Source organism: Podarcis vaucheri (genome assembly GCF_965113315.1).
Source record: "Podarcis vaucheri genome assembly, chromosome: 6".
NCBI classification, from domain to species: Eukaryota; Metazoa; Chordata; class Lepidosauria; order Squamata; family Lacertidae; genus Podarcis; species Podarcis vaucheri.
In genome coordinates, this window is record NC_138764.1 from 13,086,286 (window position 1) to 13,095,391 (window position 9,106).

A 9,106-nucleotide genomic window follows, 5' to 3' on the forward strand; every position below is an offset into this window, starting at 1 on the left:
CCAACTGGATCCTTCAGATGGAGAATGAATGACACTTTATTCAGAGATCAGGAGATAGTGAAGAAGGCCCAAAAAACTTTGAAGGACTATTTTGAATTAAATTTGAATGTTTCGGTGGACAAGAGAACTGTTTGGGACGCAAGCAAAGCGGTTATGAGAGGGTTTCTGATTCAACAGAATTCGATAAAGAAAAAACTCTGGAATGGGAAGAAAGATAAAATATTAGAGAAGATAAGAGATGGCGAAAAGAGACTGAGACTCAACCCAAAGTCAAAAGAAGTATTAAGAGAAATTAAATTCCATCAAGCCCAATATTCAAAATTGATAAATCAAGAAGTAGAGTGGAAAATTAAACAAATGAGGCAAAAATCATTTGAATCAGCAAATAAATGTGGAAAACTGCTAGCCTGGCAGTTGAAGAAGAGACAAAAATTGAACTTCGTCACCAATCTGGAGGTGGAAGGGGAAAGTATTCAGAAACCAGAGGAAATTAGAAAATGTTTCCTGAGATATTTTAAAAAATTGTTTAAACAAGGGCCTCAGGAAGAGATGGAGATAAACCAATTTATAAAACTAAATGGATTACAAAAATTATCCCAAGAAAAACAAACAACCCTGAATCATAGAATAACAACACAGGAAATTGAAAGTGCCATTCAGAACATGCAGTTGGGCAGATCTCCAGGACCAGATGGACTTACCTCCAAGTATTATAAGACATTAAAGGACTACTTGACTCAGCCGTTATTGGAGATATGTAACCAGATTATGGAGGGGAAGGGGGCACCGGAATCGTGGAAAGAAACTTTCATCACATTGATACCAAAATCGGAATCTGAAAAGACTCAACTTAAGAATTACCGTCCTATCTCACTCCTAAATGTGGATTACAAAATTTTTGCTAATATTTTGGCAAACAGGCTTAAGAAGGTTTTAAACGATGTAATTCATAAAGACCAGGCAGGCTTTCTCCCAGGCAGACACTTATCAGACAATACCAGGAACATCATTGATGTTCTGGAACTTTTGCAGGAGAACTTGAACACGAAAGCAGTTTTAATTTTCATAGATGCGGAGAAGGCCTTTGATAACATTTCTTGGAAGTTTATGAAGAAAAATTTGGAAGGGATGGGAGTGGGACGGGCATTCCAAAATAGCATTGAAGCAATTTATTCAGAACAAAAGGCAAAATTGATAGTGAATAATGTGGTGACAGAAGAGTTCAAAATTGAAAAAGGGACACGACAGGGGTGCCCCTTATCCCCTCTGTTATTTATATCAGTCCTGGAGGTGCTGTTAAATTTGATTAAGAAGGACCAGTTGGTAGAGGGAATTCAGGTCGGAGAAAAACAGTACAAATTAAAGGCATTTGCAGATGATCTGGTATTAACATTGCGGGAACCAGTTCCTAGTACTAAAAGAGCTTTAGAGCTAATAAATGAGTTTGGTCGGGTGGCTGGTTTCAAATTGAATAAACATAAAACCAAGGTGTTGGGAAAAAAATTGATATCATCAGAAATTGATGAGTTTCAGAAAGAGACAGAATTAATTGTGGTAAAAAAAGTTAAATACCTGGGGGTTAATTTGTCTGGTAAAAATCTGAATTTATTTAAAGACAACTATGACAAATGTTGGTCTGAAATCAAAAGGGACTTAGAAACTTGGTCAAGATTGAAACTTTCCTTGTTGGGAAGAATTCCAGCTGTGAAAATGAATGTATTGCCAAGGATGTTATTTTTGTTTCAAACCCTACAGATCGTGGACAGAGTGGAATGCTTTGGAAAGTGGCAGAAAGATATTTCGAAGTTTGTCTGGCAGGGCAAAAAGCCCAGGATAAAATTTAAAATATTAACAGACGCGAAAGAAAGAGGGGGATTTGCCCTGCCGGACTTAAGGTTATATTATGAAGCTGCATCTTTCTGCTGGATGAAAGATTGGTTTTTATTGGAAAACACAGATGTCCTAGATCTGGAAGGGTTTAACAACGCTTTTGGATGGCATGCATATTTGTGGTATGACAAGGCAAAGGTTCACAAGCTATTTAAAAACCACATTGTCAGGAAGGCTTTGTTTATTGTTTGGACCAAATACAAGGACTTGTTAGAAAATAAAACTCCGAGGTGGCTTTCACCAGTAGAGGCTAAGGCCCGAAAAAGACTCAATATGGAGGTTGGTTGGGCAAAATATTGTGAGATTATAGAAAAGATTGGAGACAATTGGAGACTGCAGAGCTTAGATAAATTAAAAAACAAGGTGCATGATTGGTTACACTATGCCCAGATTCAAGAAGTGTTTAAAAAAGATAAAAAAATAGGCTTCCAGGTGGAGAAATCGAAACTAGAGACAGAACTACTTGAACCAAAGACAAAAGTACTTTCAAGAATGTATAATTTGTTGCTTAAATGGAACACTCAAGACGAGTTAGTCAAATCAGCCATGATAAAATGGGCTCAGGATATTGGGTACAACATTATGTTTGAAGACTGGGAAAGGTTATGGACCACCGGTTTGAAATTCACAGCATGTAATGCTTTGAAAGAAAATATTATGAAAATGATATATAGGTGGTACATGACCCCAGTCAAACTTGCAAAGATATACCATTTGCCTGTTAATAAATGTTGGAAATGTAGGGAGGCTGAAGGAACATTTTTTCACCTCTGGTGGACTTGCCCGAGAGTGAAGGCTTTCTGGGAAATGATTTATAATGAGCTAAAAAAGGTATTGAAGTATACCTTTCCCAAGAAACCAGAGGCCTTCCTCCTGGGTATTGTCGGCCAGAAGGTGTTAAAGAAGGACAGAACTTTTTTCTTATATGCAACTACAGCAGCAAGAATCCTTATTGCTAAACATTGGAAGACACAAGATTTACCCACGCTGGAAGAATGGCATACACAGCTGATGGACTACATGGAGTTGGCGGAAATGACTGGCAGAATCCGAGATCGGGGAGAGGAAGCAACAGAAGAGGATTGGAGGAAATTTAAGGACTATTTACAAAAATATTATAAGTTATATGAATGTTGAGAATTTGCTAAGCTTTGGAGAAAATTAGCTTCAGTAAAAATATTCAAAGGGAATTAAGGTTAAACTATGAGAGTATTGGGGACGCGGGTGGCGCTGTGGGTTAAAGCCTCAGCGCCTAGGGCTTGCCGATCGAAAGGTCGGCGGTTCGAATCCCCGCGGCGGGGTGCGCTCCCGCTGCTCGGTCCCAGCGCCTGCCAACCTAGCAGTTCGAAAGCACCCCCGGGGGCAAGTAGATAAATAGGTACCGCTTACCAGCGGGAAGGTAAACCGCGTTCCGTGTGCGGCTCTGGTTCGCCAGAGCAGCGTTGTCACGCTGGCCACGTGACCCGGAAGTGTCTTCGGACAGCGCTGGCCCCCGGCCAATAGATGTGAGATGGGCGCACAAACCCCAGAGTCTGTCAAGACTGGCCCGTTCGGGCAGGGGTACCTTTACCTTTACCTATGAGAGTATTAAAGTTTAGAATAAATTTTGGATGGTACTAAAATGATTTAATAACAGGTATTTCTAAACTGAAAATATGATTAGTGGAAGGAACAAAAAACGCATGAAACAAGGTAACAATTTGCTGTTAATTTTATTGTAAAGAATGCAGGGTTCGGAGGATGTGGGGAAGTCCGATGGCATTTTTTGAAATTGGGACTGGAAAAATGGAAAATTTTCTTCTTTTTAATCTTCTTTTTTCTGTAAAAATGCTTTTGGCGTATATCTGACTATACACTTGTACCTGGAAAAAAAGCAATAAAAAATCTTTAAAAAAACAAACAAAATTATTCCAAAAAAACCTTAAACAAAAAAAATCTGTGTGAATTGGACTTGCCGATCAGAAGGTCGGCCGTTCGAATCCCCGCGACGGGGTGAACTCCCGTTGTTCGGTCCCTGCTCCTGCCAACCTAGCAGTTCGAAAGCACGTCAAAGTGCAAGTAGATAAATAGGTACCGCTCTGGCGGGAAGGTAAACGGCGTTTCCGTGTGCTGCTCTGGTTCTCCAGAAGTGGCTTAGTCATGCTGGCCACATGACCTGGAAGCTGTACGCCGGCTCCCTCGGCCAATAAAGCGAGATGAGCGCCGCAACCCCAGGTTCGGTCATGACTGGACCTGATGGTCAGGGGTCCCTTTACCTTTACCTTTAAGGGTGACTTGGGGACCTCGACACGCAAATAGGGACATTTGGGAGTCTGAGATATTCTTTCCCAAGAGAGAGTTTGCCCACTTCTAACAAATTTGGTGCAGTGCTGTGGTAGAACTGGGTATTCTGCTCAGCACAGGCTCTGTATGCACCAGGTAACAGTGAAGCCCACCTTAACCACTTCACATGTGAGCCAACGCACAAACAGAATTATCAACAGTTCCCTAAAAATGGGAGAAGAGTTCCTTGTATCAGGATGGGCAGGCAGGCATGCACCCCTGACTGGCATTGCTCAGATGAGAAGCTGGACCAGAACAGGTAATTTTATTCATGCCACCTTGTTCCTGCAATATTGGTACTTGAAATCAGGAATCGGGAAACAACCCTCTTCCATTTTCAAGACTGCTCCCTGTTGTTGTTTAGTTAGCTCTGCCACCCCACCAAGGCCCAGTGCAGTTGTCTTTCCATTCACAAAAGGCAACTGTGTGACTTGGGGCGCCTTTTCTAAACATGCCTACTCCATGCACATTTTAGAACCTTTTAAAAATGTAAGTATCAAGTTTCCAAAATGTGTGGGTAGCCTCCACGGATAAAAAACAGTTCCCCGCATCCCATGTTGTTGTTGTTGTTTAGTCGTTTAGTCGTGTCTGACTCTTCGTGACCCCCTGGACCAGAGCACGCCAGGCACTCCTGTCTTCCACTGCCTCCCGCAGTTTGGTCAAACTCATGCCGGTAGCTTCTAGAACACTGTCCCACCATCTCATCCTCTGTCGTCCCCTTCTCCTTGCACCCTCCATCTTTCCCAACATCAGGGTCTTTTCCAGGGAGTCTTCTCTTCTCATGAGGTGGCCAAAGTATTGGAGCCTCAGCTTCACGACCTGTCCTTCCAGTGAGCACTCAGGGCTGATTTCCTTAAGAATGGATAAGTTTGATCTTCTGCAGTCCGTGGGATTCTCAAGAGTCTCCTCCAGCACCATAATTCAACTCACCACACACACACACACAAACACATACACACACACGAGGGAAGGATTTTCAGCTACCATACTTTCAGGAGGGTAGGCAAAGTCATGATATAGTGTTCTTTCTTCGGACATTCTAGAAAATGCTACAGTGAGTCACAGTGCTGCCGCAGACAACCGCAACACTTTTTAAGTGCAAAAGAAGGGGGAAATACCCCTCAGCAGCCTCATAAAGTTAGCAAAACTCTGCAGATAATGCAGAAAAGATTCCTGACCCATAGGGAAATTACTGCAAGACACCAACGTCATAGCTGTGTTTAGAAGGAGGAAGGGATGGTGAAGAACATTGATTTAGTTCTGACTATGTTATAATTAGATTTGTCAACAGGAAAACCTTGCCCAAAATGTTTACTTCCTAAAGAAAACAAGCCTTTCAGTTTGCAAATATCCACTTTTTAAAAAAGAGTTCAATAGACTTTACAAGTTTATATCTTCTCCCAATCTAGACATCTCCTAGATTACTTTGTCTCACTTCATTATGATCTTGTCCTCCGCGCATCTTCACCAAATGTTACTGTCTGCCAACAATAAATGTGAATGGCCATGTTTTTCTTTTGTCTCCTGCAGCAATTTCCTCCAGGCGTTTTGCTGCTGGACTGGCTCAGCTAGCTATTTCGTTCAGCTAGGCTCCCTTGAGAGCATCACTTGTGATGTGTGCAAAATTAGAGAGGACATTGTATCGAGATTTGGACCAGCTGAGGGATGTGAAGTTTCCTGCAAATATTCAGCTCTGCTGTTGTTTATTTCAAAGCCTCGTGAGAGCTAGAAGAGGAATTTTCAGAGTGTGGGACCAGAGATTGGCAGCCAGTCACTGAAAGTCTGCCTTATAAGTCTCCCATGTGCCTTGATTTGCACCAAAGTTAGTAAACAGTTTGCTATTTCTATTAGTGTACAAGGAGGCTTTCAACCCCATGTCAGAACAGTATCCATGAAGAGCCCTTGTCTCCTGCAGATGTTGTAGGGGTGGATTCTAAGATTTCCCCTTCACACATGCCACACTGCAAGTTTGCTTCCTGAAGTAGCCTATCACAGAGTCCCATAACTGGTCTTCTGTTACACGCAGCACGAGGTTTTCTAAATAATAATAACAACAATAATAATGATTTATTATTTATACCCCACCCATCTGGCTGGGTTTCAGTTCACTAAACAAAGCTGGATCTTGATCTCCCTTCCCTTCCCTTTAGCCTGTTAGAATTCCTGGCTCCATGATTGCAGTCATGGGATTGTTGTCTATCACATGACATGGTATGTTTTGACTCCACCAAGTGGGAAGTGACGGAGACAGGATGTTTGTGTTACAGTGGTGCCTCGCAAGACGAAAACAATCCGTTCTGTGATTCTCTTTGTCTAGCGGTTTTTTTCGTCTTGCAAAGCAAGCCCATTGACGGATTAACGGATTAGCGCTATTATCGGCTTATCGGCTTATCGGGAAAGCTGATAAGCGGCTTAGCGGCTTAGAAAAAGGGGGGAAAGGGGGGGAAACCCGCAGGAACTCGCAAGACATTTTCGTCTTGCGAAGCAAGCCTATAGGAGATTCGTTTTGAGAAGCACCTCCAAAACGGAAAACTCTTTCGTCTAGCGAGTTTTCCATCTTGCAAGGCATTCGTCTTGCGGGGCACCACTGTACTGTGTTCCGTGAAGTGGGACTATTACCCTTTGTTCTTTTTCTCTTTGCTGTCTGATGCTAAAGAGAGAGGGAGCCATATTGCAGTGCTCCGTGTGTGTTTATATGTAAATAAAGCAGATTAGCCACAATGCTGAGTTGCTGAGGTCTGTTACGCAAGCTGTGAAGACTCTGCGGATCCCTAAGTGTGCCCATGAATGTTGCCGTTGGTCGCTGTGATGTTCAGGCTGAAGAAAGCTTATGAAGCTCCCGAACGATTGACCAGGAGGGAGGGAACATGCCAGTCGGGCATGTGTCTTTACCAGGGTCCTACTCGAGTGTAGGACGAGCTCCTGACATAGCCTACCTGGAGGCAAGTCATCGCAGGCCATTTCACATGCCACACCTGACCATTACACTGATCCCTGTCAGTGTCTTTCCTTCTTCAAGCCCAGATGGCTCAGTTGGTTAGAGCATGGTGCTGATAACACCAAGGTAGCAGGTTTGATCCCCATATGGGACAGCTGCGTATTCCTGCATTGCAGGGAGTTGGACTAGATGATCCTAGTGGTCCCTTCCAACTCTACAATTCTATGATTCTATGATTCTATGATTCTATGATTCTATGATCATGAGGTTGAGCTGCACACACCCCTCTGTCTTTTCCTCCATTGGACACTTACTCCTGGCCTGGGAACTGCCTTGGATGGGAATTCCTACACAAGAGCCTCCTATGAGAAACTCCCATTCAAGGTCTCAGTTGCACCATTAGCATACTACCATATTTCCATCTCCCTTTGTCACAAGTAATCATTCATTCAGATGCCCACCTCTTGATCCCCCAGGATCCTGAAAACATTTGCCCTTTCCCCCAACAACAACATCTGTTCTTGGCCTGCTTCTTGAGGAATGCCAGAAGAGGCTAGTAAACTGTTGTGTATTGAGTCAAAGGATTTTATATCTGTATTATTATTGTCTGTATTTGCATTAGGGTAAAGTAACTGCCTTTTGGTTTCAGAGGGTACAGCTACTATTGGTCCATTTAAGCTGCTGTATTTGGATCCTCTGTCTTATTGGTTTCCTCCAAAAGGCAGGACTGTGATTGCCTGATATTGTTCCCTCCAAAATGTATCCTTTCTAGCTAGTCCCCTGTCCCTATAAATGTAGCTTTCCCCTCCTCAGGCTTCAGTCTTGTTTGCTTTAATAATAATAATAATAATAATAATAATAATAATAATAAATTTTATTTATATCCCGCCCTCCCCAGCCGAAGAAGTGTTACTAGAGAACTGTCTCCAGCATATGATGTCAAGAGAGCTGAAATCACAAACCCCACGTCACAACATAAACCATACATTTTCTGGTCCTTCAGCATAGTGAGAAGGGTCATCTTTTCACAAACTAGTCATAAACAGCTCTGCTAAATTTAACACGATAGCAATTCTAAAACTTCGAAGGCTAGATTGATCTATTTGGCAGCGGTAATTCCGATCTATCACAAAATGCAGCAAAGAGGAAAATAAATTCAGCTTCCCCCAATATGACATTTTACAGCCAAGCTGAATTATGCAGCTTCGAAAGAAAGTTCTTGGTGCATCAGGGTTAGAAACCACTTATGATGTCTCTCTTCCTGGCCTTTTAGAACAAACCTTGATGTTTGAAGTCACCTCCAGCTATCATTATGAATTGCTTGATCTTCTCACAACCGCTTCACACTTTGCATTTTGTATTATTACAGTAGCTAATGGAGAAGCAAGACGGATGCATGCATTTACAGTCGTCATTTCTGAAGAACACTTTTTTATTTTATATTCTTTACATAATTACAAGTGCACAGAGTAAGATAAGACAAAGGAGAAGAAAAGAAAATAGTACCCATGTAGAAAACAAAACAGAACCCCCCAAAATTGTATACGTTACAAAAAAAAATGTTATTGTAGTTAATCAGACCGTAACCTAATATGGTGTTTATAAAAACAAATTCCAAATATCATTGAATTTGTCCATGGCAAGTTTATGTTTTCTATGCAACTTGTATCAGGGGTCAGCAAACTTTTTCAGCAGGGGGCCGGTCCACTGTCCCTCAGACCTTGTGGGGGCCAGACTATTTTGGGGGGCAGGGAATGAACGAATTCCTATGCCCCATAAATAACCCAAAGATACATTTTAAATAAAAGCACACATTCTACTCATGTAAAAACACGCTGATTCCTGGACTGTCTGCAGGCCAGATTTAGAAGGCGATTGGGCCAGATCTGGCCCCTGGGCCTTAGTTTGCCTTCCCAGGAACTTGTTCGTGTGTAGCGATTTTGTACATATTTTCAA